The 20,373-nt window shown below is 40.1% G+C and overlaps 1 long non-coding RNA gene across 4 annotated transcripts in view; it reads left to right on the top strand.

Moving 5' to 3' along the window:
* Nucleotides 1–7,566, top strand: part of LOC130155634 (uncharacterized) — a 345,033-nt gene extending 337,467 nt beyond the window's left edge. For 3 of the 4 annotated variants that reach the window (XR_008824132.1, XR_008824129.1, XR_008824130.1), the window contains one exon: nucleotides 7,496–7,566. This is a non-coding gene — a long non-coding RNA (uncharacterized LOC130155634). The remainder of the gene's footprint in view (nucleotides 1–7,495) is intronic. The other variant, XR_008824131.1, reaches the window with a different exon arrangement.
* Nucleotides 7,567–20,373: the final 12,807 nt, after the last annotated feature.

Here is a 20,373-nt window from a genome sequence, read left to right as displayed (position 1 = left end):
GACCAGCACACAGCCTTTAAAAGCAACCAGGACTCACACAACGACATTGAGATTACAGGAACATAACCATGAAGAGCTGCTTCAGCCACTAAACTTTGGTGGACTGAAATAAGATAGATCATAGTTTTGCTATGCAAACTACATCAAAGCCTCTGAAGTAGCTGCTTCCTTATTTCCTATGTAGAAGTCATTTTCACTATACCAATGTATTACTTTGAAGCAGAAACTAGTCTACCTGGGACTACATTGATTTTGAATTCTAAACTCAGCACAGCCTTTAATGATCAGTTTGTGGCATCAGGCTTCCTAATTTTAGAGCACTGTCAAAGGTGCATCTTTATTATGGTCCAAACAGCCTTCAGAGATGAATCAGAGGGTATGGCAATTGTAGAGCTTCAAATGTGTGAGACATTAAGTTCAGGTATTTGCTTGTTCTGGTGATAATTTCTATGTATATATATTTTATTTTATTTTATTTTTTACTCTGAACTTTGAAACCAAAATTATTTCTTAACATCAGTATATTTTTGCTAAAATGTACAGTTCATGTTATAATACTGTCTTTAAAATCTTAACTGTGGGAAAGGTTTTAAATTTTGTTTCACTATCATGTAGAGTAAGAGTTTGGGGTCCAAACATGTGCCAAAAATTAGACAATTTATTTCATAAAGTTAAAATTTCCACTCTCCTATTTAGTAGTTTGGTAGGTAACTCTCAGGATCAATGCAAAATTTTCAAAGGGCACTAAAGTCTACTGAGAGTGAGTCCATGCAAGTGAGGAAAAAAGTGTTATCATCTGCCTTTGAACAAGTAAACAAACAAACGCAACTAAATGGCGAAAGGTAACAGTGAAACTGTTTCAAGGATCAACTAACACATTGACCAAGAGACAAAGACATTTGTTGAAGTAGGATTAGTTAATTACCATATTTGTAAATTTATAAGTAAACTGAAACTATCAACTTCCATCCATATGGCAATTCCTCATAACCTTGCACTTTGTATGTTAATAGTGTAGTAGAAGGAGAGGTTTGCTGACAGCCTTGCAGCAAAGGGCATTCCTGTCAGCCTCGAGCCAAGGGCCTGAGAGACCTGGTTGAGCAGGAGGGCTATAAATGTTTGCAGGTGAGAGCAGCTCACAGGGAGGGAGCTCATTCTGTTCTTCCTTGACCTCCCAGTCTTGTTGAGTGTTGGCTGGACTGCTGTGCGCTGGTGGCAAGGAGGAAGAGATTGCTGAATATTCAGGAGAAAATGAGGAATGGATGTTAAAGATGAGTGACTTACATGGGACATTCACTTCTGAAGGACATGAGATAGAAGGGTGTGTACTGCCCAGGTGGTGAGAGGTAGGTCCTTGGGATGGGACTACTCAGGTCCTGCTCTATAATGATTGCAAATCAGAATGTCTTCTCACTTAACATTAGATTGCAGCTGTATTATGAGGTTACAGATCTAGAGAGGTCATAATCATATAAAAATAATCTAAAAAGATCTTGGGGTTTCTAGGGGTCATATAATGTCCACTGAATACAAACCCATGGATTAACTCGACAGTTACAAGCTCAGCCTCAGAAGTCAAAAACTGCTCAAGCTGTGAAATTAATCAATCTAGCTGTCCATGAACTGTGTATTCATGATTTCAGAGCATCTTCTAAGCCATCTGCACGTAATCATCGTAAGAATATTTTCACAGTCTAAATTGTGATTGTCAATGGGAAACATTGACATGAAAGAACTTAAGCCACCTGCTTAAAACATGTAACTGTTCACTGTAGTAAGCAGTGTGTTAAAACTGCATTGCATGTCTTCCTCTAGGATTGGAATGAGGATTCATCTAGTTGATTAGTTTTAAAGAGAAATAAGTTACCATGAAAATGATTATGGAAGAAGAAAATCTCCAATATGTCGTCGTCTTTTTTTTTTTTTTTTTTTTTTTTTTTCTGAGGAAACTTATACAAAGACAAAATGCATGCCCTTATTTTAAAACCACGTTCAACATGTCCCTCTGTCCTTTTTCCTTTCAGTTTTCTCAGGAGATTTTGAAATGTTAAGAGGTGAACTCGACCAAAACAAAACATGAACAGAACAGGAAACACTTTAAAAAAATATAGTAGGTAAACATATTGTTGCTACTGGAGGTGACAAAGAGCTATTGGAAAATTATATTTGCCATGTTTCTGCTAGCCCTATTGGAACGCTTTGCTGTGATATATAGCACTGGTTTTAGGATAAGCCATAATTTTATCTGACCAGATGTAACTGATCTGTCACCAATTGTAATTTTTTCTTACCTGCTTGGGAAAAAGGAAGGCAGGATCACTACTCAGTTAAACAGTATAAAACTTCATACGCATGAAAGTGGTCACACCGATCAGCCTCTCTGGGATATAGTTTGCTGGTTCCTAAATTTTTTTGGAGTCAGTAATGCTGCTGTCATCATCTTAACCCTTCTGCTGGCTTCTTGCCTCTTTGCCACCATCCTGATTGTCCCTTACTTCCCTGGCATCAGCTTCATTAGGACCTCTGAGAACACTTAGATGACGACTGTTGAAAGAGGGAGACACTGAAAAGGAAAGTAAATTAGGACTCTTAGAATAGAGTTTTAAATAAATAAATTTATTGTTGTATGCTTAGATTTTTTCAGTTTCACCTAAATCAAGAGGTGTTGTATGTATTGAGTAGAACCAACAAGGCAGAATGGAGTTAATCATAATTCCAGTGTGAGTGTAATTTATATTTCTTGCTCCCTTTTTCACAGGCAGGTGTAAATTTTGATTGGCATTACTGTTTTATTTAGAAAACTGCAACAGCAGTGTTGGGCTTTCTTGCCCTTAGCCAGGTTGTTTCAAGTGAATGTCTTGCTGCTTTGGGAAGGTCTGAAAGCCAGCTGCGTGGCTAGGCTGTATCTCCCATGCCTGGGAAGGTCAGTAGGAGCAGCTTGCTCTTCTGCAGGCAGGGGAAATAGCAACTGAGCTTTGTGTGCCAATTTGAAAAATGAAGCAAAACTGGAATATAACCAGGGGCTAAAATCAAGGTGTGTGTAAATAATCCCAGCTTGGACAAAACAAGAAGGTTCTTCTGTTTACTTAATGTGGTAGAAGTGTTGCAGATTTAATCTGAAGAGGTATTGCAGTTTTAGAGCACACTGCAGGCAGGCTGGGGTTTCCTGATGATTCTGCTAGGTAAGGCCATCACAGCTCGCCAGTATTTCTTTCACAGATTCTTTTGTGTTCAGGTTGACCAATCTGTTTTGTTCTGTTGTTCCCAATGACTGTCATTTGTAAATAATTCCTCTTTATAAAACACTTTTATATTGTGATGTTGAAGTGATGGTTGTTATTAGGTCTTTGTTCAGTCTTTGCTCATAAGTTGTATTGTACAAATTATTAATATTACTGTTGTTCTTGAATATTCTCTTCTCTGTCTGCATATGTAAGTGCAGTGTCCAAAACTGGACGATTATCTCACTGCGAAACACCAGTCCAGCTCAGAGCCAGAATTTCTTCCTGTTCCTCATAGATGATATTGCAGCCAGGTTTCAGGATTATATTGCAGTGTTTAGTCACTCTGCAGCCTCCCTAGACTTTCTGTTCAGTGGTGAGCAAGTCCGTCCCTATACTGTACCTGCACGTTTGACTATTTCTTACATGCAGTATGTTGCACTCCTTCAATTGCCATGTGGTGCACAGGGTCTCCCACATGGGTTCTGGTTCAGGAAAATATCTAACATATTATAATACAATAAGAACAAAAATCTGAATGCAACTGAGTTAAATTCTTGTAGTTTTAAATTGGGAAACGCCTTCATTTGGATGCCAGATTTGTTCTCTTTCTCTCTGTTGATTTATGATGTTTTGTCTTAATTATCGTCTGTTTTCTAGTTGAAGAAAAGTAGACTAAGAATGAGCACTCACGCAAAAAAAAAAAAAAAATCTTCTAGAGCAGAATTGATTTAAATACCCCTCAGCAGTGTTAAAGCTCCCAAGAGACACTACAGAGTGCAGAGAGCTTCTTAAAGACATTGGGCAGGTCAGGGTGCCAGTTTGGAGAGAAACTGGAAATTCCAGTTTTGTCTGAAACCAAGGTAAAATCAGCTGGGATGAGTCCAGAGTCAGGTAGTGACCTAATTAGCTTCTCTTTTTCTGAGGCTAATAGAAGGAATAGGGCTGATCTGTAGCACTGCCTGTGTGCTACATTTCTAGACTTGTGATTAGCAGGTGCTTTTTGAAACAATGTATGCTAATGACAGAAATGGTCTTGGAGGAAGAAAAGGAAGGGAAAAAAAATGTTCTTTAAATTTGCACCCGTGAAGCAAATAAGAATTGAGGAACAGCTAAGGATTGTGTTGAAAGAGAAAGGAAGGGAAGAGGTTGGTGAAAAAATCTGAGTATGAATTGAAAGTGCCATTGTGATGGGGAAAAAAATAAAGGCAAACATAGTCCTCACGTGTGTATGAAGCATAATCTGCAACCAGGACAAAGTAATGGTTCTGCTTTACGCAGAGGTAGTAGCAGCCTAGCTGGGGTCTTTGTCCTGATCTGGGCAGTGCATTTCAGGAAAGCTGTGGGGCAGCTATGGGGCATCAGAAGAGAACAGTAAAATCAACCAGAAGTCTAGAAAATACACCCTGCAGGGATGAATTGGTCTTATTTAGTATGAATACAAAAGAAGGGAAATTTGAAAACAGTGTTCCGCTGCATGAAAGACTATTTCAAAGCAGAGGATAGTTTATTCTTTTTATCCATGATAGATGGCATAAAATTAACAGGTGTAAACTGCAATAAGGAAGGTTCGTATTGAACATGCTGCCTGGGAAGAAAGGGAGCATTAACAGTTCAAGTAGTGACCAGGTTGTCCGAGACCAATGTAGAATATCCCAAATGGTGGATTTTCTAAAGTTGAATGACTCTCCAAAGACTTAAACATGGATCAGGAGTGAAAGAAAGATCTGAATGTATTTTGGAACAGGAAATGGCCTTGATGACCTGTTGAAGTTCCAAGCAACCTGGTCATTGCTCTGAGACCATTAAAATAGAAGCCTTGACCCTGCCTTTGTTTTAACATACCCAAACCAGCACTGAGCATAGAGAGGAAAAGAGTCTCTGTGTGGCTGAGAACAAAAAAAGCTGACACGACCCAAAAGGACAATTGAAGCAGAATGTGGGCAGACCAAACAGACACCAGTAGTCCAGTGTTCGGTTAGGCTGAGATTTTCTTATCTGCAGAGGACATCACCAGGTTACTCAGTAGTACACACAGGTACCCATACAATTTTGACTAAAAATACACAGGGATTTTGCTATTAATTGTAAATCATAGTGTATGAAGACAGAAGTAAATTTTGCTCCAATTAAAGTTTTAAAATGGCAGCATTGATGGTGGGGAGGGAGTGAAACCTTCCCCTGTTCCCATTAAGTTAGCCTATTGTCCAGGTTTTTATTTCTATTTTTAATGAGCATAATGGCTATGCTTACTAGGAGCTTCTCAGTGTACTTGCTAATGAGAGAGAGAAAATAGATTTGGGGTTGTTTTTAGATATCTTTGATTTAAATGTTTCTATGTTTGAGTGACTTACCTCCCACTCTGTATACTGACTGTAGATTCACAAAAGCCTTTCTAATTTGCCAGTGGCCTAAGTAGCCAAATTGTTTTCTGCTGCCATGCAATTTTAGTGCTATAGAATTTATTCTTTTTTTACAAAATTTTCTTCATAACCAGATGTGCAAAAACTTTGAGGTGAAAGACCATGAAATGGATCAAATAACTTTTGAGTTTTGCCAGCTGCTGCTTCTGCTCTGTAAGAGGAGCTCTGTAGCAGGGACTCCTCCCAGATCAATAAACCTAGGATTAGTTGGGCAGAAGGAAGACACTTGTGACTTGAGCATCAGACTGTCTTTCTGCAGCTCTCTAAGCAATTAATTTAGAGTAGAAAGTGTTTTGCAAACAGCAATAATAGCTGCCAAAAATACTGACCCATGCAGAAGATAAAAGGTCAGGATGGATTTTATTCCTGGGACGCAGAGCACCAGCATGATCCGGAAAGTGCTAACTTTGTGGAGGAAGAAGTATGGCTGTGCATGTTGGAGTAGGAGGGCTTGTGCTGTAGTGTGTGCCTGTTGGTTTTATAGCTGGCACCACAGAGATCCTCGCTTCTCTACTGAAATCAGTTTTTTCAGTTATTTTGTTGGCCTGTTTCCTATTCTTCAGCATTATCATCCTGATCTTGCATAATTTTAAATAAGTATTTTTATTAACAGGTAGAGAACATGAATCAGCGTATACTGACTTGCTAGCAGAGACTTCGCCTTCTTCCCAAATAGTAACTCACAAGATAACATACATAGTATGAGTGTCTGTAAGGGGCAAGGTAGATGAAGCAAAGCCTGTGAGCTTGCACAGCCTTTGACTGCAAGCGCCTCTACTGATAATATTTTGTAACAAGCCATAACTGCATCTGGTTTTGTGGGTTTGCACAAAATAGTGTCATTCTTTGAGATGTATCCTTTTGTATTTACTTCTTTGCTTAAACTGAAAACCTCTGTTGTATGAATGGTGAAATTAATTTCAGCACAGAATTTGGATTACTTCCAGAGGAGTAAACCATAAGCAAATTGTTTCTTCAAAGAATCCACCTTCTCTTAGTTTGTGTTCAATTACATGGTTATTTTCCAGTGGGAGAGACAGAAATGTTAGTTATCTCTGTTGCTTGCCTGGCTGCTTTCCTTAATCTGCTTGTAGAGGGCGCTTTTATTCTACCGAGGCAGTTTGTTCCCTTTGAATCCTGTCTTCCCGTGGTAGGGAGCTACTGCCTCACACCTCAGCAAAAGATTTGCGTATGCAAGTGTGTAATTTGGATTATACACCAGCAGAGACATTCTTCATTGTGCCTCTAATATGCCCGCTCCTCTTCCAGTTTGCAGTAACGGTGCATCTTCACTGCAGGGAAAGGCAGGGTGCTAGTCCTGCACCTCTTCACCATTTCCAGATTTAGACCTGCTCTTTCACCTCAGTAACAGTGCTGCGCTTGTTCTAAGAATGCAGCCTGTATGTGATTTAGATTACATCTGAGACATGCTATGCCTGTAATGAGAGAGTCTGATGGTGATTCATTAGTCAGGACTACACTGGCCTTCCTGCTCAAACAGAGGATTCAACCTCTCATCCATTTCTTACTCTTTGTGGTTGGGAGTTAAGGATTTCTCAAGCTGTTTGAAAGGTGGACTTTGATTTAATTTTTTTAGAAGAGCAGTTACACGCTACTGAAAAGTTAGAATATAGAGACTATATAATAAAAGAGGAGCAGCCTCCTGCCAAACGGACATACAGTCCAGCCGGTGTGAAGAGTGGATGTCTGTTTTAGCTTAAAAGAAAACAAATCCTGTCCTCACCTTACTGTGACATATAGATATCTATCTAATGATTGATAGCAAAATTATTTAGTTGCATTCTGTTAAAAGAGCATGAATAACATTTTCCCAATTTTTCCTTCTTATAGGCTGTCACTCTGTGAGACTGCAGCAAACTGCTGGAGTATGAAGGCAGCTCAGTTCATGTAAGTGTGTATCTTCACAAACGTGAATTGCAAAAACAGCCATTAGCTCTCTGGCCCTTTTAAATTTGAGGGAATTGATACAACAGGAAACACTGATGGAAAAGGGATGAGAAAATTGCAGGGTAAAGAAAAAGATAAAAATTCACAAACAATGTTAAAAATATGCAGCAGGTAAGACTAAATTGTCAGTGTCTGACTTGTTGTGAACAGTGACGATTTATAACAGCAGTGAATCACCCAGGAGTCTAGAAAGAACGATAATGCATTGCTGACTTGCTGTTCTTGGCTTCTCTGGTTTTTTGGAGGGGGTTTGCAGTCAGCAAGTGTGAGGGCACAGCTAGGATGGGTGCTCTGGTGGCGACTGGGACAGCTTACTGTTTCCCACCCCAGTGGCTGCAGGCCATGGGGCCTTTGAGGGTATTAGTGTACCCTCAGAGGCCTGGCATCACGTTTTAGCACACAAATTTTCAAGCAATATTTTGTTGCACTCTCAGTTTCTGGTAGTTTTAGGTGCATTTGCTGGTCTATTCTGCATTCTGAAAATAAACTTGGCATTAACTTAAGGTGTGGACAGCTCTGCCTGTGGTAATTTCATAGCCAATTTCAGAATTGCACGAGGTTTACAAAGCCATAAGAAGTTACTGAAGCATAGCTGAAATTCTGTCATTGTATGTGCTGGTGCCATATTGATTGATTCTGTTATGTGCAAGAAAAGACAAAATATACTACAGCTACTGTAATGCATTTTTCTGCTGGACCTAATTTAAGTTTTATCCTAGATTTGACATATTCCATCAGTAATGAGTTAATTGTATATGCCACAGTCAACTACATAAATGTATAATGAAGTTATTAGCAGTGTGCCTGATTCTGCGTCCCATACACAAATGAAAACCAGAGAGGAATTATTTGAGGCTACTTTCAGCTGTAGGTCCTGGCTTTTTTGACAGTAACTTGAACATTAATGTTATACTGTTGTATATTGGGTAAACAGCTTTACTCAACTGTATTTTCTCTTTTTCTTGGCTTAATGTGACTTTCCACGGGGGAGAAAAAAAAAATATCTGGTTTGTCCATGGGCACCATGGAAGTCTGGTGGCCTGCTGCATATTTTTGTTTAGGTGCAAGAAAGTGATTTCTGTTTGAGGAAAGTAAATCACAGGGGAAATGCACTGCTGTGAAGTCTGTCAATACAATCTGCCAAAAAGCATAGGATTTGGGCTTGGAAAAATCCCATCACAGTAATCCATTAATCCATAGAATTACCTGGAAGGTTTTCAATACAAGGAAATAATTAGATGAGATCCCAATTTTTAAATTTGTATTTAACATTTATAGCTATTTCTGGTACTTTATTTTCTTTTACTTACTGCCCTCTAGAGGTCTTGCAAATGAAATTATACTATGGGAAACAAGGTTGCAGCAATGACTGTGTCTGGCTGGTGCCGCTGTGCACTGGCTAATACAGTGTATTGAAAAACTGCATAGATGTTCCTAGAGCTAAATGCTGTTTTCCATACTCATTAGGAAGAGAAAAAATATTTACGGTGGGAGAAGTCCAGGTTTTGATATAGTGACTGTCAGTGCCAGTTCATATGAGCACAAAAGAGGTATATATGACACTATCTATAAAAACCTGCTTGCTTTATTAACAGGTGATAAGACTTATTGCATAAAGTTATCAGTGCATCAAATGTTTGTCTATTTATCCCTTTTTAATATATTCTCATTCAAAATATTTTCAAGGAGAGATCGTCTTTGTAGAGGAACTGCACAAATGCTTCTGAACCCGAGAGTCTTGCTGTTACTTAACAGAACGGGTGAGACCCAGCGGCCTTATGGCTTCATGTCTCCCGGTTGGGCTCTGTGTGCCCTCGTGAGGCATCTCGCTCACCCAGAGTCAGAATGACAGTCTCTTTGATGGATTTCCCTTATGTTTAATGAACGCAGCGTGTGACCTGCAGTGTGTCTCCTTGGACATTTGGGATGTTTGCAAATCACTCTCCTCTGTCTGGCTGCCTGCTTTCATGAAGTGATTTGTATCTTAGTAGCTTTGATACTGCTATCAAAGAGTTTTTGGGGAAGGACAAAAAGGCAGTGGCATGGTATGATTATGTGAACCTTGCTTCTTGGAGAAACCCAGCTGAAAATATAAATGCTGTCTTTAAATTATGGCAAGACTTCAATTGAAGCTTTGCTATACCCACTGGTGCTTGGTATCAATTTGATAAATCAATATAAAATCATATTTAGCTCTTTCACCCTTGATTCACTGGCAGTTGTCATGGGTATCACTCAGCAGAGAAGCCTGTAGTCCCGTTGCTTAGCCAGGTAAGGGAAGGGCAGCACTTCCGGGCTTTGTGTTTTATTGAGGAAAACTCTTATTCTGTACTTCTTCAAGTCTGCTTCTGTGAGATGATTTGTGAGACATTGGGTTTTATCTTTGAAATGAAGCAAATTAAAGTTGGTTGGAGCAACCTCGATGTCCTCTCCTGACTGAGGAAGGCCGGCCCCAAAGAGAGCAGCCTTTGGCAAGGCCCTGCCTTCGCACGGGGGCTGCCACCATGCAGCTGACCAGTGAGCAGCCCCCTGGGGGTTCTTTTGCATGGACTAAATTGCGTTGTAGGTTGAAGCAGTTAGCGCTGGGGATCCAACATCTACCCAACACGTACAAGAAATTTTGTGCAGGCTGTCTCTTCTAGCCTGGCCCCCTGCAGCTGGAACAGGCACATTGTTCCTGAATTTCATAGTTTTATCATCCAGGAATCTTGCTTTTGTGCTCCCAGACCTCTCTACAAGGCACACCAGTGCTCTGTAAAGTGAGCATGATGAGGACAGTGACTTCAGAAGAGCACATCTGACCTGAACAGTAGCACTGTTAAAGAGAGACTCTTGATGTATCAGTATCTCTATCCTCAATGGAATAATAAGATTTATCATGGATCTCTGATGCAGTCATTATGTAGCCTCTGTTGATTTATATATGATACTTATCTCCGTGATTTGACTCTTTTGTGTATAGCCGTAAGTTTATTTTCTCTGTTCAAGACGCAGTTAGAGATAGTGTTATAAGCTCTCTAACCCAAGCTTTAGTTGAACTGTATCTTGGCACTGGACCATTCCTCCCCAAAGTGAATTTGTTCCCAAGTTATATTCCCTAAAGGAGAGAAATCTTGTTTGAGAGAAACCTTTGTCGCAGTTGTATAGTGGCAAAAGTAAAGCCGTAGAGATAACTAGAGCTGACTCCTCAGCGGTGCTTGCTGCCTAAGTGGACACCCAGAATTAGCAGTTTTTGAAACTTAGCTATGGATGATGGATATGGAAAATGAATTTACATAGATCGCCAGCTTTGCATTTCTATTCTTAATTTTCCAGTTGATTGGGGATTTGGTGTATCACAGAAGAATTTGTCTTTCTTGTATCACAGTCTTGAAGCGCAAATAAGCCATTGCAAATTGTCACTTACAGCAAAACGGTTTATTATTGATGAGATTTGTGAGATTTAAACAGGAAGGATCACTGAAGCATTTGCAGCCTTACAGGAGCTTATAGTCACAGAAAGTTGTGTAAGGGAAGTGTAAAATACCTGGGGGGAATTACTCCACATAACTATAGGTAATAATAGTATGGTCAATACAAAGGTCAGATGGGTACGTTTAGGATGCAGGCAGATACAGGAGAGAGGTCTGTGCTCATGAGTTGTAGACCCTTTGGGAGAATGGGAAAAGAATTTTCCTTCTTTTTTTCACTGTCTTCCCCTATGTCAGAACTTTTCCTCGGCTTGTTGGAAGGTGCTCGACTACTGTGCTGTTCTCTCAGCTTCTTGGTTGCTCCTCTGCCTGACCCTGTGCACTGACAGCACCAGGGAAGATCAGCCCCTAGATTCTGGTGCTGGTCTGTGTTGCCTCCTTGAAGCCGCATTTGCATGCCTGGCCTTCCCATTGTCAGTTAGGAGCACGCTGCCTTCATCCAGATGATCGCTATCCAGTATTGCACAAACGTAGTCAAGGTTTCTGAGGGTAAATATTGAGAGGTGGGTAATTTTTTCATGTGGTAGCATCAGCCTGAAAGACTACCAATAACATAACACACCAGCTTTAAGCCAGAGCAGGACAAAACAGCGGGTATCTGTTAATTGCAGTCTGTTTGATTTTTGGATCAGAACTTATTTTTGCACTTAACAGAGAAAGGTCTAATTTTGTTCTTATTTTCCCTAGGTAATTATTTCGGTTGAGGTACCTTTCCCACAAATATATTGCTCTTAACATTAATTATACCTGCAGATGGCTTTTATATACAACTTTCTCTCTGCATGCCTGTATGTAAAACAGGGTAGTATAAATGCTAATGCTTTCATTAAAAGATACAGCAGAGGTGGATTAAAAGCAGTTAATTTTTGCTGATCACTCAGTTTATGAAGAACTTCACCACACAGCTGCAAAGTAGCAACTGGCTGTTTGTGGCCCATTTTCTGTAAGTAGGTCCATTACAAAGCCATCGCTGTAGTTGCAACAAGCCAATACCTTATCAGTAAAGTCCCGAAACTGCCTGTTGGTATGTCACCTGTGTATATGTCCCCTTGCATAGATACTGACTACACAAGTGCTTATAATAGAGAAAAGGACATTGCTGTGTACCTTAACAGAATATAATAAATGCTTTGAAGTGATGCATGTCTGTGCCTTCATTTATCAATTTCTTGACATATGCTCACATAGGATTTACAAAAGAAGGTGTCATAATTTAATGTATTTATGTATTTATGCATTGAAATAAAATGCATCAAGAAAATACAGTTCTCCTAAATTCCAGGCCTCTTGGAACTGTAGTTCCTTACTGAGTCTTTGTTAAATGTGAAAACAGAGCGCTAAATAGCTCCAGTGGTGCCTAGCTCACTTGACCATTGATGCTTTTTTTGTTTTGTTTTGTAATTGCTCCTTAAGGCTCTAATTAATATGTAAATATATGCAGTTTGCTACATCTCAGTCGGCATTATTCAGGATGCTTAGCAGAGAATCTGTAGGCAAGGGGAAGGGTGGTATACCTATGATAGCAGAAAGAACAGCTGGGCAGGTGTGACCATAAGGCTAGATTAGCCAGTAAATGTTCAGCCCTGTGGGTACAGAGTGATGGCAGGACATTTACTTGGGCTCTCATTTATTCTCAGCACTTGTATAGTCAGAAATGAAAAAGCTTCTAGTACTGGAGCTGAAATATTATGGCATTATATCTGAATAACCTCTTTCCCTTTCATTACCATTTTAAGGGTCTGCTTTTCTATCAGTTCTCTTTGGTATTTTAAAATGCTACTGGATTGTTTACCATGATGGAGACAGAGATAAGCCTTAGACTATGTGGATTACTTAAGTATTTGGAGGAGTTTCTCAGAGCTGAATTTTGGCTGAATTTATTAGAATCAGAGTTTTATTTTTTACCCCAGTGGGAGCAGAATTCCAGCAAGGTTGATTTTTCTCACAGGTCAGCTTTTCTGATCCCTGATTTAGTCCCTCCTTTGTGTGTGGCCCAGTGAATACAGTACTTACTGATTTCTCTCCCCAGTTGCTGTTCCTGCATTCAGAGCCTTGGTTGTGATTACCAATGAAATTGTCACCAAGTACTTGCAACACTGGCAACTTTTATGCTCATTAATAATTCAGTGGAGATTACCAAACTGGAATTGGGTATTTCCTGCAATTTGGGAATCTTTAAATGGTCCCTACTCTGGAAAACAGGCCTGGACACACACTTTCCCAGCTCTCAGTACCCCCAGCACAGTTCAAAGTGCTTAAGTTGCATTTGGCAGAGTTTTGATAAGAAAGTCCAGCATTTGAGTAGCACAATGTGTTATTCCTGCCCACTTTCACATGACGCTGTGCAAATGTTTGAGTTAGTTCTGTTTTGGGGGGTTTTGGGGGTGGGTTTTGTTTTGTGGAGTTTTTGTTTGTTTGTTTGTTTTTAAGGAAAGGCTTTGATTTTTATGCTGTAGGAACTGCGCAGAAAGCCCTGTGCTGCCAGGCTTTGTGCAGGCATGGCAGAGCAGTCCAAGCTCACAGAGACAGAACAGCAGGCATAACAAGGTACTTTGAGGGGAAGTTCTGCAGAGCCCAAGAGGTGATTTGCCAGCAGCACACACTGTCCATGCGCTACATGCCCTTGGCGCAGTAGTCTGCAGAGCCCCCAGAAGTTGTTGGATACTGTTGCACACGGCAGGTAGTACAGCCCGCCCCACTGCATGACAGTGGGTCTTGGCTGTCTGTAACCGAAGCTCAGAGTTTCTTTCTCCAGAGAGGCATGATACTTATTAGCAGCAAAGCAGCAAGGTGAGAGATTCTAGCTCCTGCTGAGCTCAGAAACAAATCCTGCTGGATTTTGGCCTATTTAGGGTCTGCATTGTTTTGGAGACTCAGGCCTTGTGGCATCATCCATCCTTTGCTCCTGTGCGCCCTCAACAGCAGCAGCTCTGAAGGGGCTGTGCAGTGCAGCAGGCTTAGAAGGGAATGAGGGACAGCTGGGTGAAACCTTTGTGGTTGTCTTAGATTATAAAACATTGTTAGTAATATCTCTAGGATGAAAATGTCACAGATGTTTCCAGATTCATAACTTACTTGGACAATTCGTTGTGCAACCTTTTTTATCAGGTGCTGCTAACTATAAATGTTCAGGCGAGCCTCAAATGTGAAAGCGTGCAGAAATCCCAGGCTATGCTGAGCTGCAGATGCTCAGCATTTTAGTTTTGAGCTGGATATTTTCATAACTCTTTGAAGTTTTTACTCATGCCAAATAGCTGTTAGGTGAAGCAGATGACTTAGAAAAGAGGTACAGCCATCTGCTGCAGTGTTTCTGTCCATTGTCTTAGAAGTGTTAGGGTCTCCTGCACCAAGGAAATTACCTGTGGTGCATAGCAGTAACACCAGGTCATCCACAGGTGGCAACATAAATTGGAAGTAAAATATTGCAGAAACTGGTCCATTCAGGTGTTCTGCATTACTAGCTATTTGTAAAAAAATGTTACAGTAACAGCATAGAGTATTCAGAAATTTCAGAAAGAATGTACTTTCAAGGTATAAATCAGATATATAATCATTTACTTACATGACATGAAAAATCTATGTGATGCTGAACAACCATTACTTAAAAGCATTCAGTATTAAATTGAAATGGAAAGATACCATGTTTTCACTGAACCTCAGTGGCACATTCTTGTTGATGGTAGTATACAGTTTAAGTCCTGATATAGCAAAAAGAACTGGGATGATGTTGCCTAAACTCCTCAGTTACTGAATTCTGATCTAGTTAAACAAGAATGTAGACAAAGTTTGCGTCAAGCTGGCCCACCCTCTCCAGTTGTTAATACCCAAGTACCCACCAACTCAAGTCGTCAAAACTGATGACTGAAAGGACTTTTCATCAAGGGGGTCCACCTTGGGAAACAAAGAACCAATAAGAGAGGGTCTGCAGCAGAAAAAGCAGGCCAAGCTGGTTCTGGAGTTTGGGAAGGAGTGCTAAGTAAGGGATATGTGCAAGAACTTAGGTGGAGTCATGGGGCAAACAACGGGATGAAGAGGAGTGAAGAGGAAATAAAAGACCATCAGATTGTCAGGAGGACCACCTGGAGGCATAACTGCCCAGGTGGGAAGGCTTATACATATGCAAATATTTCAGAGAAATGTAACGAATATACATACATGAATATACAATGAATTTAGCTGTGTAACATAAAATGGGACCTGCAAAATAGTTTGGTATGCATGTTGGGTGGAAAGATCCCTGTACATCCACCGCTGCAATAATTAATAATGCCTGCTTCTTAATGCTACATTGGTGTTAAGGAGTTCTGTTCCTGAATTTCGGTGACAATGACAAGGCAATGTGCTTCTCAAATACTGTTCCATTGCTAGTTAGATACTGAAGATTTGTGCAGCTGAGGACAGGGGAGATATGAGGACAGATTGTTGGAATCAGGAACAGTAAAATAGAATTAAATCTATGTTTGCATGGAAATCAGAGGAGCGCATTTATTTAATGAGGAATGGTGATGTGCCCTGGCTGCACCATTTTGCAGGAACAGATAGGTTGGGGTGTGCACGGAGTCCAGTGCAATGCACTAATGCAGAGCCACGGGGGTTTCTCCTTTGTTTTTGGCACAGGCTGCGCGGAGCAGGGCTCATACAAACATTTCAGTGGCCTCATATCCAGATAAATTGGAGAGCGTGACTGAATGGTGATCGAGTGCTCTTTGCTCTGCTGGCAGTTACAGGAACAACGACTGGCAAAGGGGAGAGCAGTTGGAAGATGGGTTCATCCAAGGTCTTCATTAGCTGTTCCTGCCTGTGGCTCCTCTGCAAGTGAGTTCCTCCTGCTCATCTCCCCAGCCAGACCCACAGTGTGCTGCAAGGAGGGCCCAAAGGCTGGGCTCACCCCAAAATCTTTCCACAGAAGCCTCTGCAGCAGCCTGTTTTACTCTCCTGCTACAGTTAATGAATATCAAGGATATTCTATACACCCTACAGTATCTTTGATTTTCCTTCAGAGCCTGGAAGGATGAATGCAGAATTGTCTTTGTGTTACTGGGAAGCTGGGGAAGATAAGGTGTTCAGAGATTTAGACTAGCAAAAGGCTTTTACTGCATATCAGTGTGTCTAAACGTGCCTCCAGAGATGAGTAGTGCTGAAATGCAGAAAGCCATGTTTTCTACAGACTGTCTCAAATCAAAGGATAGGGGTGGGAGAGACAAGTACTGGGAAACAATACACGTTTTCTAGGTCCCTTGCTGTGTGCTTTGGCAGTTGAGATACAAAATATTCCTTTGCTGACCTTTTTCTTTTTTTTAGTGTTTTTAGGTTTATTCTTTATTTTTTTCTCTGAATTTTGTAATCTCAAGTTTAAGCAGAGAAATAGCAAAAAGAAGCTTTAAAAAAGAATGGGGCAAATTCAGAGCATTGTGTAGGTTATAGCCATTTCCATTCTATTTCATTATGCTATTTACGTTCCTTCTCAGTGTGTGTGCGTATACATATATATATATATATATATATGAACAGGAGAGGCACTACAAGTGTATTATCCAAGGAAGAATGGTACTGGGTAGAAAAATGGACATGCTGAACTACCTAGCTTTTCTATATACCTTTTGCCACCTCTTGTTTTACAGTTCTGCTTTGGTGGCCTGGCATACAGGGTTATTACTATCCTGCCTTAGATTTATCCAGCAAAGTAAAAAATAATTTAAAAGTGAATATTCATACTTGGGGATTATCTGAGAAGTCTTACGCATTCAGATTTTAGAGACAGAAGTATCTGAAAGAAGCTGAAGTTTCATTGGCTTAGTCTGTTTTCTGAACATCAAATCAAAGGCTTGAAAGTTTATTTGAATGAAGATGGAAAAGCCATTGCTGGAAGGCAGGAGGCTGTGACTGGGGATAAAAGGAAGCAGCCAGAACAGGGGAGTTTCTATATTTCATGCTTATTGCTGGGTTTAAGCTATTGAATGTATTTAGCTTGTTTAATTACCAGTATAAACAAGGTCATGGGATAATGATAACATCCTTAGATGTTGATTAAGGAATAGTCTTTATCAGATCTTTTAATGTAATGACACAGTGACATTACAAATAGTTTATTCACCATTTGAAGAAAAACTGCACAAAACAGTGGTAGGAGGTATCCCTAAGGCTGGTTATCTCTGACTGTTACAGCAATTCCTAATTAACCTGTGGGGCTGACTAAGTGGTGATGTTATTTCAGTGCAACCCATCCTCTTGTTTTGGTCGGCTTCTTGGAAATTTTTGTTTGGGCTATTAACATCTCTGTCCCATTGCTTTCCCTACCTCCTCAGTTACACAGCTACATATCATGCTGATAAATCAAGAAGCCTGTCTTCCAACCCCAAGGTGATCTCAGTTGTTTTGAGTAATGATTTTTAAAAAATTAAAATAGTTTACCAAGTTAAATAGCTTATTTTGTGCATAAGCATTAATGACTTGGTAAAAAAAACAAACAAACAAACAAAAAAACCCAACCCAAACCAAAAAAAGAAAACCAAAAAGGCCAGAGTGAGAGAATGGGAAAGAGCTTGTAGTTCTACTAACAAATAACAAATACATTCAGCATGGTCCGTGGAGTGCCACTTCTGACTCCCTCAATTTAATACAGAAGTCAAAATACTGTGATGTAATTCTGTACTGCACAATTCATTGGCATTAGAATTTAATATGTATTCAGTCTATTCATTTTTGCACCTGTGAACCACAAAGTATGTTGTGACAGATATGAAAGAACCTCTATATTTCTCCACAGCAGAACATTTATTTCAGTAATTATTATGAGGCAGTCAACAAGGGTGTAGCTTTTAGAGGGCAAGTTTCAATTTTTTTTAATCATTTTGTGTTTCTTTTTGCGTTGTTTTAGTTACTTGGGGGGGAGGGGGAAGCTGAATGCAGTACAAACAGTTATGAGAGCTATAACAAAATACTTTGTGCCTGTGGTATATTTTTTCCAAACATTTTTCTCATACCGTGTGCCTGTCTCTGTACAATAAAAAAATGCAGTTCATGAAACGTTTAAAATAATTCTTTCTTGAAGTAGGATATTTATTTTGCAAGTTGGCAAAAACCTGATTCTTGTCCTGTTGCATCTTGAATTACCACAACCATTGTTTTTCAGAGAAAAAAGTTTTAGAGAAGTGCCAGCAAGATGAATTCTTTCAGGTGATTATTAACAAATGGGGCAGTATGAGCAACTAGGCAGAGCTTTGGACTGGTTTCAGTTGCCAGCTCTGCCAGCACTGGCGCACTGCGGGATCTCTGCACATCACAGCGTTTCTCTGGACCGCAGTTTTTGCAGTTCCTGCAATGTCAGAAATTACATAATTCTTGTTTGAGAAACACCATTTAGAAACAAAACATTGCTAATCATAATTGCAACATTCAGAGCAATACAAATGGCTATTTATTGTGTTTTGGCAGCTCACTATGACCAAGATGTTTTGGTGTTTACGTGAAGAATATGCTCTGCTTATCATGTATTCCAATTACAAATACTACCTATATTGTAGGTCTCAGCAGTAAGCCTAGTATATAAATGAGCACAAAAATGAAATATTTTTTTTGTCTGCAGCTAAATATGGGACAGTGTGATTTTGCTTTTTATACATCTGTCCTGCAGATAAATATTTAACTTAGTCCCCAAGTTGGTTTATGCAAGAGGAGGATTGGATTATAGTGGCTCCTCTTCTTTCCTGTCCCAATTGCTCCCCTCTGGCTGACTGTGTCCTCTTGCCCCAGTGTTTTCTAAATAATTGTGTGTCAGTCTATCTAGCAGGGGTCCTCAAACTACGGCCCGCGGGCCTGATACGGCCCCCCCAGGGTCCTCAATCCGGCCCCCGGTACTTACAGACCCCCCCCGCCGGGGGTTGGGGGGGAAACCAAGCAGCTGCAGATGGCTGCCTGCCACTGCATCCGCGCGCCGGCCCCCTGGTTAAAGAGTTTGAGGACCCCTGCTATTTAGCATTTCCAAGACACAATGAAAAATTAAAGCATTAAACAGAAAGCTGAGTTTTAATAAATACAGTATTTCAAACCCACTATTCACCAGTAAAATGAAGTCGTACCAAGAACAAATACTTAATGTAGGTTAAGGAAGGAAAGAAAGAAAAACACAACCCCCCCCCACGGTCTTGAACTAGGTGTAGCCAAACTGATAGTTTCAGTAAATCAAGAAAATTGTTTCTTGATGTTGACATTTAGTGTGCTTAGTATTTCATTACTAGAAATTATAAGGAAACATTTCCTGTAGCCTAATGTTATGTTTTTTGATTTATTATTGTTAGTGTTTTGTTTTCATTTGTCATGTTGAACACCTGAGAACATGTTGGAATAAGGATTAAATTACAGGAGCGTTCTGTGCTGGGTCTCTTGAAGTTCCCCTTTCATTCTGGCTGAATCTGTGCAAACTTTCACTTTTAGTTTTTTGGGGAAAATCAAGTCACAGATGGGGTGGCTGGCATGTTTACAAGACAAGCCATGCCACCTCACACAAGCGAAAGGCAGGCATTTACTTTTTTGTAAATAGTGAATTGCTGCTTCTAGCCTGAGGTAATTAATCTGTGTACATGTTGGTATGGGGGGAGAAAAAAAATGAAGGCGTGAGGGTTCCACCTGGTTATGACTGAGGAACTGGAGTCACGAGGCTGTGTCAGTGTGGGGAGGAGGGTGGAAGGCAGGCAGAGCAGCCTCAGGTTTGAAAAAGACCCAAAGAACAAAACAAGCCAGGATTGTGTTGTTGTAGGCCTTGGCCTTTACTAGGTGTGATCCAGTAACCTGTGCTGTCCTTCCAAAAGCGAACTTCCTCCCGTATATATATTAAAGGCCTAACATAGAAGTGATAACCATGATGTATTTAATATGCTTATCTTCCTGGTCCAATACTGAGTATGAAAGAAATATTTATCTGGATGTTTTCCCTTGTATCTCTCACTATTTAAGAAAAAAATACTATCTCCTAATGGTTAGGCTTTTTAAAAATGTAATCATCACTATGGCTTAAGATACTAAATCTGTTTTCCCCTCCACCCCTCTCCAAGATCCCTAGAGTAAAAGCTTGGCCATTTGAATCAAGCCAGTGGAAATTAGGCAGGCAAGAGAGCTGGTTTAAACTTTGTATTTTTTAAAATATTTAGTGTTCTTTCTTTTTATATACCAATGTGGGTATTCCCTTTCTAAACTTTGTTTACAGTTTTAAAATTGTATATTGTTGCCAGGGACTTTCCTACTCCAGACTTGTGCCGCAAATGATCTGCTCAGGCGGAAGCTAGAGGTAGGGGT

Source organism: Falco biarmicus, chromosome 9, assembly GCF_023638135.1.
Source record: "Falco biarmicus isolate bFalBia1 chromosome 9, bFalBia1.pri, whole genome shotgun sequence".
Taxonomy (NCBI): Eukaryota; Metazoa; Chordata; class Aves; order Falconiformes; family Falconidae; genus Falco; species Falco biarmicus.
Note: the sequence above shows the minus strand (reverse complement) of the source record. Positions and strands in the feature narration are given on the sequence as shown.